The 14230-nt window shown below is 39.9% G+C and overlaps 1 non-coding gene across 1 annotated transcript; it reads left to right on the top strand.

Moving 5' to 3' along the window:
- The first annotated feature begins 9562 nt into the window (after positions 1-9562).
- TRNAE-UUC (transfer RNA glutamic acid (anticodon UUC)) lies at positions 9563-9634 on the top strand. Its single transcript has one exon. It is a non-coding gene; the product is annotated as a tRNA-Glu (tRNA).
- The last annotated feature ends 4596 nt before the right edge of the window (positions 9635-14230 follow it).

Genomic DNA, 14230 nt, shown 5'->3' with positions numbered 1-14230 from the left:
TAGGAGGGTTCCCTTTTCTCCACACCCTCTCCAGCATTTATTGCTTGTAGACTTTTGGATAACAGCCTTTCTGACTGGCGTGAAATGGTACCTCATTGTGGTTTTGATTTGCATTTCTCTGATAATGAGTGATGTTGAGCATCTTTTCATGTGTTTGTTAGCCATCTGTATGTCTTCTTTGGAGAAATGTCTGTTTTGTTCTTTGGCCCATTTTTTGATTGGCTCGTTTATTTTTCTGGTACAAGCTGCATGAGTTGCTTGTATATTTTTGAGATTAATTCTTTGTCAGTTGCTTCATTTGCTTTTATTTTCTCCCATTCTGAAGGCTGTCTTTTCACCTTGCTTATAGTTTCCTTCATTGTGCAAAAGCTTTTGAGTTTAATTAGGTCCCATTTGTTTATTTTTGCTTTTATTTCCATTACTCTGGGTCATAGAGTCATAGAGGACCCTGCTGTGATTTATGTCAGAGAGTGTTTTGCCTGTGTTTTCCTCCAGGAGTTTTATAGATTCTGGTCTTAAATTTAGATCTTTAATCCATTGTGTGTTTATGTTTGTGTATGGTGTTAGAGAGTGTTCTAGTTTCATTCTTTTACAGGTAGTTGTCCAGTTTTCCCAGCACCACTTGTTAGAGATTGTCTTTTCTCCATTGTATATTCTTGCCTCCTTTGTCAAAGATAAGATGTCCATAGGCCCCCTCCAATCATTAGGAGTAAGTCTCTTCTCACTTGTCTGTAGTATAATTAAGAGGTAGTAGGGTAGTAGGGTATAAAGTTTCCCTCAGGCCAACAGCTCAGAACCAGTACTCTCAGCTACCGATGTTATCGACTGACTGAGAGGTCAGTTCCGTTCAGTTGCTCAGTCATGTCGGACTCTTTGTGACCCCTTGGACTGCAGCATGGCAGGCCTCCTTGTCCATCACCAACTCCCGGAGGAGAGGTAACATCCATAATAGTGACTTTTGTTTGCCTGGAACTAATAGTTGAAGCTACGAGGAGGGATAGCTCTCAGAGGGAGAGACTACTGGGAGAAGAGTCTAGAGGCTAACACAGTTGAGTAACAGAAGGATCTAGTTTCCTGAGCAGGGATCAAATTTCAGCCTCCTGTGTTGGGAGCATGGAGTCATAGCGACTGGACATCCAGGGACATTGACAGATGACTTCATTATTTTCCTCTTTTCTTGTGTCTGCTAGGTGAGCATCATTTTTCTAAGGTTTTTGTTTGTTTGTTTTTGAAGACTACTGTTTTAATATATTTTCCCTTTGGTTTTTTATAGTGGCAGTGCTGTCCTTAACTTAATGGCTATCTTTTATGTAACCATAGTTACAAGGTGCTGAGCTCTGGTTGGGAACCAGCTGTTCAGAAAGACCACTGTACCTTTTCCTAAACCAATTGTTATTTTTCTATATTCCTTGAAGTCCATGAAAAGTGCTTTTTTTGGTCCTTCTTTCCAGCCACTTATGTGGTTGGGGATCTCTCACTGTTTCAAACTTTTGAATTAACTCTTTACTGATGCATTTTAAAATATATGTTAAAACGTGCTTGCATCTTGATCCTCCTCTCAAGTGTGTTTTCACTGCTTCCTGTCATATCTCACACTTTTCCTTTTGGTTGTATAACTGATTTTTGAGTATACTGTTGTATGAATGGAGGAGATAACTCTTAATATTTCACTGGGCTCCTTATCTCTTTCCCTGTACTTTGTGTTCATGTTCCTAATTCCCTAACTTATAGTATGTTTCCTTCAAAGAGCATGTCATCCTAATACTATTTAAAAGGGTATTTTTAAAATAGTGTGCCCCCCCCCATATTTACATACTGTTCTAAATTTACAGCAGTTTCCTAGAGACAGAGCCCATATCTCTTTCCAATCTTTTTTTTTTTTTTTTACCCCAGAAAGAAGAGAGGGACTATATAATTCCAATTTTTTGTCTTTGATCAGTTACAATTAAATTCACACTTGTGGGCCTTTCAATTTAGATTTCAGGTCCTTTTGACTTCTTGGGCTGATGGGGCTTACTCCTCCCTGGGAACTTCCCCTTGGAATCTGGGTACCATGTCTTCCTCTTCATATTGAGATTTGTTGTTGTATTAAAACAGCATCCATTTATTTTTCTTCTCTCAGAGCTAGGCTTTTAGCCATTGATATTTATAACTATTTCTTTTGTAATGCATGTTTCTGTTTATACTTATTACATTGTAATTACTCTGTGAAGACTTTTCTTGACTATTTTCTCCCTGTCTCATTTGATTCATCTTTCTGCATTGTCTATTTGTCTCAGGTTGAGTTGCTCCTGTACCAACACTAGTCCTTCCATTCAATTATTCCACAGATATTTATTGAATGCCTACTATATCCTCGACTGAAAGGAAATGGCAACCCACTCCAATATTCTTGCCTGGTAAGTCCCATGGACAGAGGAGCCTGGCAGGTTCCAGTCCATAGGGTCACAAAGAGTTGAACACGACTGAGCTACTAACACTATATCCTTGACACTAATCAAGGATTTGGAGATACAAGGGCACAGATGGCAGGCAGGGTCTCTGCTCTTATGGAGTTTTCATTTTAGTGTGGAAATCAAATGAATAATATGATTTCAAATAATGATATATGCTGTGAAGAAAATAAGGTAGCCTAATGAGGTAGAGAGCTAGGTTTAGTTGAGTAGGTAAGCTCTTCTTTTTGGAATTCTCATTCTTAATAGGATGATTAAGGCTCCTCTAGAAGGTGACTTTGAGCTGAGAAGAGAATGACGTAAGAACTGGGAAAAGAGAATTCCAGGCAGAGGGAACAGCAAGACTAAAGTCCTTGAGGTGAGAAAGAGCTGTTCAAGGAATATAGAGAAGGCCACTTTGGCTGCAGCTGAGCTAAAGAAGATAAGGTGGATAGGAGCTGATGGTGGAGAAGTGGACTAAGGCCAGGGTACCCAGGATGCTGCCGTCTGCCTTACTGGAGGCCCCTGTGGAGTTACTTACAGAAGGTGACTTACAGAAGACTTGGTACTGATTTTGAATTTTATTCTAAAGGTCAAAGGAGCCCACCAGGTGATTTTAAGCCAGAAAAGGAGAAGATCTATGTTTAAGAAATGTCTTTGGCTGGTGTGTTGAGAATAAACTGTGAGGGGAACATTGGAAGCAAGGGGATCAGTTGGAGGCTACTCTTTTTAGTTAGAAAGATGTTTTGTTTTCTTTAGTCCAAATTACTCAGACTGACTTACAAAAGGACATGTTTCATTTCATACATATAAAGTCCAGGAGCAGGGTGGCCTCCAGGATTGGTTGTTTCAGCAACTCTATGATGTCATCAAGGAGACCTCTCTGCCACCCCTGAATTTTGTGTTATTCTTATGCTAGTCACAAAATAGTTGCTATAACTCTGAGAGTGATGCCCCCAAATCACCAAATCCAGAGGTAGGAGAGAAGTTATTATATCATGTGGCAATCTCTTAGCAAGTGTCCTCGCTTCTAAATATGCCCCATATCTGTTTCTAAAAATTTACTTAATGTATTTGTTTGGGTGTGGCAGGCCTTAGCTGCAAGCCTGCAGGATTTTTAGTTGTGGCATGAGAACTCTTAGTTGCAGCCTGTGGGGTCTAGCTCCCTGACCAGGGATGGGACCCGAGTCCCCTGCGTTGGGAGCATGGAGTCTTAGCCACCGGACCACCAGGGAAGTCCCTGCCCCAATACCTCTTTGTCCAGGATTGGTTACTCCTGACCCCATCACTGACAGAAGTTATGAATTTATTAGTATTTACTTGAGTGAATACTTTGGGGATGGAGTGGATAATAGGGAGTCAGCTCCTATTGCTCTAGTCCAGATAGAGATAAATATTGAATGGTTAGCCTGCTGTGTGTGGGCTTCCCCAGTGGCTCAGCAGTAAAAAAAATTCCTCCTGCAATGCAGAAGACACAGGTTCGATCCCTGAGTCCGGAAGATCCCCTGGAGAAGGAAATTGCAACCCACACCAGTATTCTTTCCTGGGAAATCCTATAGACAAAGGAGACTGGCAGGCTACAGACCATGGGCTTGCAAAGAGTTGGATACGACGTAGGAACCAAACAACCACAACAAGCCTACCATGAGTACAGAGCAGGACCTCACACAAAAGTAATAAACCAAACCCAAACAAAGTAATCTTCCTTCTTTGGACACTTCAGAAACACTCCAGAAAATTTATTTTTCCAAATTGTGTTGTCCTGTTAGCCCATAACATAAGAAAAAGATATTCAACTAACTTTTCAAGTTTGCTTATAAAGAGAGGGAAAATTTGCCTGTCTCTCATATAACAGGTAATATTCTGGAAAGTTTACAATGAGAACTGTGTTATACTTCACAAACATCTTACAAAATAAGTATTTCTAGATCCTTTATGCAAAACAAAAGACTTGGCCTAATTAAATTGATGAAATCACACAACAATTTTTGCCATTCTCCAAAGTCCATGTATATTCTGTCATTTTAAGAATAAAATAAAATTATATGTATGGCTACAGTTGAATCTGCACATTTGAGCACTTTTAAAGGATTCTGAATCAATAGCTTGTCTGGATCTTGATAGCTGAATCTCATTTTTAGCTTCCAAGGGCTCACAGGCAATATGAAAAGCAATAATCTTCAAATTTGAACAAATAAAGATCAAAAGTGATAGATCACCTAGAAGCAGACTCCAGAGCCATGTCTCTTTCTATTTGACAACTCACATGTAATAAAGACAGTGCCTAATTATTCTAAAAGTACTTCAGGAGGGTTGTTCTGTGGATGTTGAGATGCTCATGTTTCTGGAAATGGGTATTATGGAAGCAAAGTTAACAAAAATACAGACTCTTTCCACCTGAAGACAAGTTATTTATTCCACTCAGTTTGGAGTTTTTGTCTTTGTGTTTTTAACCTTTGACTCAGTGTCTACTCTGCACAGATATTGACCAAACCATAGCTGCTGGGATGTGAAATTAGATGATTTAAAGATTCACTTCTGATTCCCAGGAATGCTTCAGGGCATACTGTGATGTGCTTTAGGGCATAAAATGATCTCAGGCTGAGGCTAAGGGGGAAAAATAGTCTCTGCAGTAACAATAAATATTGCATGGTGGCTAGGTAGTTAGAAAATAATGTCCTTTAACGTTTTCTGAGAAGCCAGCTATACTTTTCATCAAATCAAGTTATAAGGCAGGAAACTAAACTCTATCAACTGTTGGCTTATTACACATTGGAAACTCCCTAAGTTATTCAGTATGTTGTAAATTGTTCTCATCAGTTCAAAGATGAAATTCACTTTTTTTTTGTTTTGTTTTCCTAAACTAGTTTCAGATCAATGCATAGAGCTAAAAATAAATACAAAACCTCTGGGAGAGTTTTGGTACACCCAGATTTTAATTTGTCCATGGTAATGAGGGGAAAAGGAGATGGTAACTCCTGAATGTCCAGTTCTAAAGAATGGAGTATTAGTGTAGAAAACCAGATAATCCTACCAGGGCTTTGATTGATCTGTCATTTGCATAATCAGGAGTAAAGGACAATCTTAGAGTATAGTCTCCCAAATAACTTTTATCTGTGTTACCAGAAAACAATGAAACACTGACTCAGTGCTTCCTGAACGTGTTCCTTTCTACCCTCTGGCAGAGCTTCTAATAAGCCAACTGATCAGAAAACAGTGGAGGAAAGTAGGCAGAAAGAGAAACAAGGAATCTGGGTTAATTTCCAAACTGAATAATCAGCTTCCTACTAAAAAAGAGAATTGGCAAGGCTGTATGGAAGGTTCCATGATTCCTTCGTTCTCATTGTGGCTGCAGTATGTGAGCTGGCAAGAGAGACCTGCAAATACTATGGATAAACCTAATCATTTCTCAAAGGCTCCCATTTAACTCACTATAATTTAAGATTACACAGCCCTACTTGCCCTGCATACATCCTCCTCTGTGTTGAGTCTACAACTTGCTTGAGAACCTAACATTAATAGCCTTGAATGATGTGTTAACGTGGAGGGATTTGTAGTTGGTGATACACTTGGGAATTTGCAAGTTTGGCCTGGGAAAAAGAAATCTGTCCTCCCTCTCAGAATCTTGGAAAAACTTGGCCACTATCCCAGTGGCTCATATTCCCTGATTCCCTACTCCAGCCATCTTTTTATGATTTAAAAAAAAAAAAAAGATCCTGCTTAATTGTGTCACTCCAGGTTGGTGGAGAACAAAGATCTGGGTGGGGCTAGTGGGTTTGTGACTGGCACAGCCTAGCTACTGCCCAGCAGAGCAGAAATTATTCAAATCCTTAGAAAGCCTGCATGCTCTATTAACACACTGGTTTTACATGTAAGGAAATGAAACTCAGAGTGTTTAAATGACTTACCCAACTTCACACAGTGCTGGAGTCAGGATTTAGACACACACATTGGTCTGATGCTGAAGCTCATGCTGTCTCCACCATATCATGCTATCTCCCAAACGTATACAAAGGGAAGAGTAAACACAAACAGGTCAAGTGGAAAATTGTCTCTAAGTAAAAAGGTCTTTGACATGTAATAAGCATTTAATAAATGCTTTCATTTCCTTGAATGAAAAAGTAAATTAATTAGTAAGTGATTTTTAGAGATTTTTTCCTTCATTCTTGCTTAAATTAAAAAAAAGAGTATTCATTATTTTTGCAATTCCTAAAAATAAGGAAATGAGAGAAAAAAGACTTGCTTGCCCTTTTCCACAGATGTAGAAAGTAGTTCCAGAAATTAAAAATACCTGCATAAAATTTTTGGATGAGGAATGTTCTTTAGAGTTCAAGTCATCAATTTTAGCACTGGATCAGTTATTGTTGGTTTAGTGGATTCAGTTCTCAGAATGGTGAGTGTCATAAAGTGACCATCTAGTCTCCTTCCCTTGACTTTCCATCTGTGAGCAGATTTTAATCTCTATCATCTACCCGGGAGAATGAGATGTTCTAGTGAGTACAGAAATATAAAGTACTCTCAGTCTGGATAAAAGGCCTTGGGATTAGAGAAAAGTGTTAAGTCAAGTTGCAAGCCAGGACACATTCAACAATTACTTGATTTATAGTCCACAAGGATTTGAACACATAATAGAGAAGTACAGAAAGGAAAGACGTGACTGCCAATGTGTATCCACAGACTTTCCTGTATCATAATTGCATGAGAAGAATTAAGAATCAAGACAAAGTCCGCCTTTGTGTCCCTAATGTGAGATGGAGAGCCATGTCTAATCTCTGGATCTCAAGCATAAAGTAAGAGATATATAGAGATTCTTGATATTCGGAAAACAGAATTTTGGAAAGCAAATCTCCTCTCCCTATGATTTCTAAATTTAGAGATGTGTCATCATGGAGAATACTGGGAACAGAAGCTTAACAAATTACACAGATGACTTAGGACAAAAATGCTCAACCCTACACCATACTATCAATTGCATGAAAGAGCAGTTCTGTTTTCTAGAGCAGTACTGTTCAGTTGAACTTTCTGTATGATGGGAATGTTCTATTCTGAACCATCCAAAACAAAAGCCACTAGCTGTGAATCAGCAATTGAACTGTGGCGTGTGACTGAGGACCTAAAATACTGATCTTATTTAATTTTAGTTATTTTGTATGCAAATTTCAAGAGCCACATGTTGCTAGTGGCCTAGGTATAGACAACTTGTACCAGAAGTTTCTATTTCATTGCCTCTGGACTAAGCAGCATTAATTCCAATGGCTATCCTGGCTTGTTGAACTCAGGAGGGTCAGAAGGGCCCTCTTGGAAGTCAGACTTCAGTGGGAGAAGACTTTCCCCCATTATTCCATGACTCTAGAAGATCTTAAGACCGGGCATCATCTCACAATAGGGTTTCCCTAGGGGCTCAGATGGTAAAGAGTTTGCCTTCAATTCAAGAGACCCAAGTTCAATCTCTGGGTTGGGAAGATCCCCTGGAGAAGGAAATGGCAACCCACTCCACTATTCTTGCCTGGAGACTCCCTTGGATGAAGAGCCTGGTAGGCTACAACCCATGGAGCCACAAAAGTTGGACATGACTGAGTGACCGACACTGACTGTCATAAGGAAGCCGAAGACTCCTTCGAGCAATTGTTGGCTTCTTCACTGAGTGGCTAAGTCTCTTAGTGAGTGAGTGTAAGTCGCTTAGTCAGGTCTGACTCTTCACAACCCCATGGACTGTAGCCTACCAGGCTCCCCTGTCCATGGGATTCTCTAGGCAAGAATAACTGGAATGGATTGCCATTTCCTTCTCCAGGGGATCTTCCCGACCTAGGGATGGAACCCCCAGGTCTCCTGTATTGTAGGCAGATTCTTTACTGTCTGAGCTACCAGGGAAGTCCACTTCTCTGAAGATGATGCCAAGAGACAGACTGACATAAGACTACTCAAGAACACTTATTCCATGTGAATCCTTCAGTGTCCATCAGTATCCATACACACATTTATTCATGCAAAAAATATTGAGTGTCTATCATGGGCCAGATACTGTTCTCATGAGGGTAATTTTCTCTCACTACTATATGGACCCCATATGCACATTAGGGAGCAGCAAGGCATGGAAGAAGGAGTTCTGGAATCAGACCAACCTGAAATAGCACTGATTCCTAGAGCAGAGTTTGGCAACAATTTTATTGTAAAGGGCCACATAATAAATGTTTTAGGCTTTGTGAACCACAAAATTTCTTTCACATCTATTCAACTCTACAGTTGTGTCAAATAAACCATGAAAAATACATAACCGTACGAGCTTGGCTGTGTTCCCAATAAAACTTTATTTATGGGGCTGAGATTTGAATTTCATCATTTTTTCCTGTATAATAAAATATTTAGATCTTTTTCAGTCATGAAAAGGTAAAAATGATTTCTTACCTTATGGGCCATACATAGACAGGTGGCAGAACATGTTTGGCCCACGGGCTAACATAGCTTGCCAGTCCCTGGCCTACAACATAATAAATGAGAAAATGTCTATGGTATAATGCAACTAAAAACTCTTTATGAACATTTTAGTATTTCTAGAACATCACTTGACTGTTTATGTGGAGTCTTACGTTGATTTTCTTTTATTTGGATTTTTAGGGTTTTTCTACGTTTTAGTCATTAGAGTTAAGATGACTATCCTTGTTCATAATGACTTTACTGTGGATTATTACACAAGTCGGAAGGTGTAAATATTTTAAGATTTTTGTTATGTTATTGTCAGTTCGTTTTCTAAATTTGTAGAAACTATGTTCTGCAAGAGCCCTGACTAGTCTTTTTCAAATTTCCTATAATTTAGTCTTTTTGTAGGTAGCTCTGCAGCTTCATTACCTAGGGTCTTAATTCTATATTTTAGAAAGTCCTTCAAACCTACTCTAAAGACAAGTAGACTGAAATATCCTGGCTAAAATTTTCCCAAGCAATCGAAAAAGAGGTTAACATTTATTGCATGAAAAAACTCCTACTAGGAATCTGGGTTACTGGCTGGGTTAGAAAAATATGACAGTGTATTAAGGGTGAGAGAGAGATGACTTTCCTAACTTCAAAGATGGGTAAGAAAGTAATATGCATACCATAACAGTCATCTGTTGTTTAAAATGCAGAATTCAGGGGATTCCCTGGAGGTCCAGGGGTTAGGACTTGGAACTTTCACTGCCATGGCCCAGGTTCAATCCCTGGCTGGGGAACTAAGATCCACAAGCTGCCTGGCATGGCCAGAAACAACAACAAAAACAAACAAATGAACAAAGTGAACATTTCAAAGATTTTAACTGTGTCCCTATAGAGCTGCCTGTTCTGAAGTGTTAATATAGATGAAATCATATAACATGTAGTCTTTTGTGACTATAATGTGACTGTGTGTGATGATCTAATGTTTTTGAGGGTCATCCATGTTGTAGTATGTATTACTGGTTCAGCTGAATAGTATTCCACTGTGCAGATGTAACACATTTTGTTTACGCATTCATCAGTTGATGAGTATCTGGGTTATTTCTACTTTTAGGTTATTTTGAATGCTGCTGTTAATATTCATGTACAAGTTCTTGTGTTGACACAAAGTTTCCATTTCCCTTGGATATAACTAGGGATGACATTTTTTGATCATATGATGACTCTTCCCTGGTCATCAGACGGGCTTCCCTGGTGGCTGAGATGGTAAAGAGTCTGCTTGCAGTGGGATATACCCGAGTTTGATCCCTGGGTCAGGAAGATCTCCTGGAAAAGGGAATGGCAACCCACTCCAGTACTTTTGCCTGGAGAATCCCGCAGACAGAGGAGCCTGGTGGGCTACAAGTCCATGGGGTCACAGAGGGTTGGACATGACCGAGTCTAAGTCCATATATGACGACTCTATGTTCAACATCTTAGGAGCTCTCACGTGGTTTTCCGAAGTGGCTGTGCTGTTTTATATTTCTAGTGGCAATATATGAGGACTTCTATTTTTTCATGTCCTCACCATCACTTGTCTGGCTTTTAAAATGTTATTCATCCTTGTGGACATGAGGTGGTGTCACATCATGGCTTTGATTTGTGTTTCCCACCTGACTCCAGGACTCTTGCCTGGAAAGTCCCATGGATGGAGGAGCTTGGTAGGCTGCAGTCCATGGGGTCGCTAAGAGTTGGACACGACTGAGCCACTTCCCTTTCCCTTTTCACTTTCATGCATTGGAGAAGGAAATGGCAACCCACTCCAGTGTTCTTGCCTGGAGAATCCCAGGGACGGCGGAGCCTGGTGGGCTGCCGTCTATGGGGTCTCACAGAGTCGGACACGATTGAAGCGACTTAGCAGCAGCAGCAGCAGCAGCATGACTGTGATGCTCAGCATCTTTTTATGTGCTTATTGGCCATTTGAATACCTTATTTGGACAGCTCTTCATATTCTTAGCCTATGGGCTAAGATTTTTAAATTGGGTTATTTAACTTTTTATTGTTGAATTCTAAGAGGTTATCTTTATATCTTCTAGATGAAAGTCCTTTGTAATATATATGACTTGCAAGTACTTCCCCCAGTTCTGTGGGTTTACTTTCTTGATAGTGTCCTTTGAAAGTGCAAAAGTTCTTGATTGCGACGTCCAATTTATCTAATTTTTCTTTTGCTGCTTGTGCTTTTAAAGTGTTATCTAGTAAATTGTTGCTAAGTCAGATCATACACGTGTATTCCTTTGTTTTCTTCTAAGAGTTTTATAGTTTCCTATAACTTATTTTAGGTTGTCTTTTACATTTAGGTCTGTGATCCACTTTGAGCTAATTGTTATACATGATAAGAGGCAGGCATTCAAGGAGGGCATGGCAACTCACTCCAGTATTCTTGCCCGGAGAATTCCATGGACAGAGGACCCTGGCAGGCTACAGTTCATAGGGTCAAACAGAGTCAGACACTACTGAAGTAACTCAGCACGCATACCCGAGGCAGGCATTCAACCTCATTCTTTTGTATGCGGATATCCAGTCATCCCAGAACCATTTGTCAGAAAGACTATTCTAAGAATTGTTTTGGAATTTTGGTCGAAAATCAAATGATCATAAATGTAACGTTTTATTTACAAGTGAAAGTGAAGTCGCTCAGTCGTGTCCGACTCTTTGTGACCCCGTGGACTGTAGCCCACCATGCTCCTCTGTCCATGGAATTTTCCAGGCAAGAGTACTGGAGTGGGTTGCCATTTCCTTCTCCAGAGGATCTTCCAGACCCAGGGATCGAACCCAGGTCTTCTGCATTGGAAGCAAGACGCTTTACCGTCTGAGCCACCAGGGAAGTCCTTAGAATGAATTTATTCCATTGATTTATTTGTCTTTCCTTTTGTCAGTACCACTTTGTCCTGGTTACTGTAGTTTTTAAAATTCTTTTTAAATTGGAGGAGAATTGCTTTACAAACTTGTGTTGGTTTTCACTGTACAACAATGTGAATCAGCCATAAGAATACATCTATTTCCTTACTGTAGATGTTTAATATTTTGTAATTGGGAAGCTTTGTTTTTCTTTCTCAAGAATGTTTTGGCTGTCCTATCTCATCATTTTCATACAAGTTTTAGTATCAGCTTGTCAATTTCTGCAAAGAACTCAGCCAGGATATTGATATAGTTTGTAGGGAACTTGTAGATCATTTTTGGGGAAAATCTTAATAAAATTAAATCTCTTGATCTATGAGCATGGGATGTCTTTCTGTTTATTTGGATTTTCTTTAATTTCTTTCAACAATGTTTTGTACTTTACAATGCACAAGTTTTGCATTTTTGATTGTTTATTTCTTCACGTTTTAAAATGCAGCCACTATTGCAGTACAAAAAGCCAAAAGAGGGAAATGGTGAATGGCCTGGCTTCTACACCTAAACTCCCCCATAAGGTGATTCATTTCTTCTCCTCTGATGAGAAAAATGAAGGCTGAGGGAGGCAGGATGGGACAAGAACTGGAAGTGTTATTCAACACAATTCTTTCCTAGGACTAAGAAGTTCCTTTCAGGTGACACGACCAGAGGAAAATAGGGATTCTTGCTAGCAGAGAACCCAATGATTGACTAGATATGACAGTTGAGGAGAAGAAAGTAACAAGAATAATTCCACAGTTTCTTGTGAGAGCAATTGAATATACTGTACTGCTATTAGATGGGGAAAGGTTCTATAGAACCATTTTTTGGAAAATATAGTGAGATTGGTTTGAACAAGTTACCTTTAAGATGCCTTTGAATTGTGTGAACAAGGATGAACAAATAATTAAGAGTTTAGAAATGGACTTCATAGAAGGCTAGCAGCAAAGTTAATTTGGCCTAATTAGCATATTAATGATAAATTAAAATGTGCAGAGCACCTGGAATCATCTAGGGAGAATTTATAGTTTTACATGAGAAGAGAGTCTAGAACTAAGTTTTGGGAAATTTCATCATTTACTGGTGGGGTAGAGCAGGATGAGCTGGGAAAGCTGAGAAAAGGTAGAGGTAGCAATTATGGGAGGAAACAAGAGATTGTTGTGTCCTGAAGTCAAGAGCAGAGAATGTCTCCAGCAGGAAGGGAGTGTGTCAGATACCAGGGAGACATCGGGAAAACAGAGCTTGCCTGAGTGCTCACTCATGTCTGACTCTTTAGAAACCCCTTGGACTGTAGCCCCCAGGCTCCTCTGTCTGTGGGATTTTTCCAGGCAGGAATACTGGAGTTGGGTGCCATTTTATTCCTCCAAAGGATCTTCCCAACCCAGGGATCAAACCCACATCTGCATCTCCCACATTGGCATACAGATTCTTTACCACTGAGTCCCTGGGAAGCCCTGAAACAGAGCTTGACCAATTAAATTTGAGGACATCAAGGTCTTTGGCGACCTTCACAAGAACTGTTTCAGGGGATTGTGGTAGGATAGAAAACAAGATTCTGAGGATCTAGCCTGGTGGGGGGAATATAGTTGAAGAATTTTTTTTTTTTATGAGAAGAGAAATTTAAGAATGTTTGATGGCAAAGAGGCCACAGCTGCTGCTAAGTCACTTCAGTCGTGTCTGGCTCTGTGCGACCCCATAGACGGCAGCCCACCAGGCTCCCCTATCCCTGGGATTCTCCAGGCAAGAACACTGGAGTGGGTTGCCATTTCCTTCTCCAATGCATGAAAGTGAAAAGTGAAAGTGAAGTCACTCAGTCATGTCCGACCCTCAGCGACCCCATGAACTGCAGCCCTCCAGGCTCCTCCGTCCATGCAATTTTCCAGGCAAGAGTACTGGAGTGGGTTGCCATTGCCTTCTCCAGAGGCCACAGAGAGTAAGTCAAATATATCTCAATAAAATATATAAATAAAAGGGAAAAACCAAAGACTTGGTATAAAATATAACATTACTCATCTATTATGCTAATTTTATGTTGAAATAGTATTTTAGATATATTGGGTTATTAAAATAAAGAAAGAGATCACAGAGAAAGAAGGATGAAGATGAATTAATGAGTTGGGACAATCCATAGAATGCTCAGGTGGTAAAGAACCTGCCTGCAGTGCAGAAGACCTGGGTTCAAATCCTGAGTCAGGAAGATTCCCTGGAGAAGGAAATGGCAACCCACTCCAGTTTCTTGGCTGGAGATTCCCATGGACAGAAGAGCCAGGTAGGCTATAGTCCATGGGGTCACAAGAGTCAGACACGACTTAACGACTAAACCAACCAACCAATTCATAGGATTAGGTTCTTAGAAAGGCAGATTCTTAGATGATCCATAGTACACATAGAGTGATTATCCTCTTAAATAAAGAGATCATTCATTCCTTATTGTGGAAGGATGCAAGATACATTGATGTTTATATCTTTTAGGTTTGTGA

This window comes from Ovis canadensis, chromosome 7, assembly GCF_042477335.2.
Source record: "Ovis canadensis isolate MfBH-ARS-UI-01 breed Bighorn chromosome 7, ARS-UI_OviCan_v2, whole genome shotgun sequence".
In the NCBI taxonomy this organism is placed as follows: domain Eukaryota; kingdom Metazoa; phylum Chordata; class Mammalia; order Artiodactyla; family Bovidae; genus Ovis; species Ovis canadensis.
The sequence above is the reverse complement of the archived record's forward strand: the minus strand, read 5'-3'. Positions and strand labels throughout refer to the sequence as shown.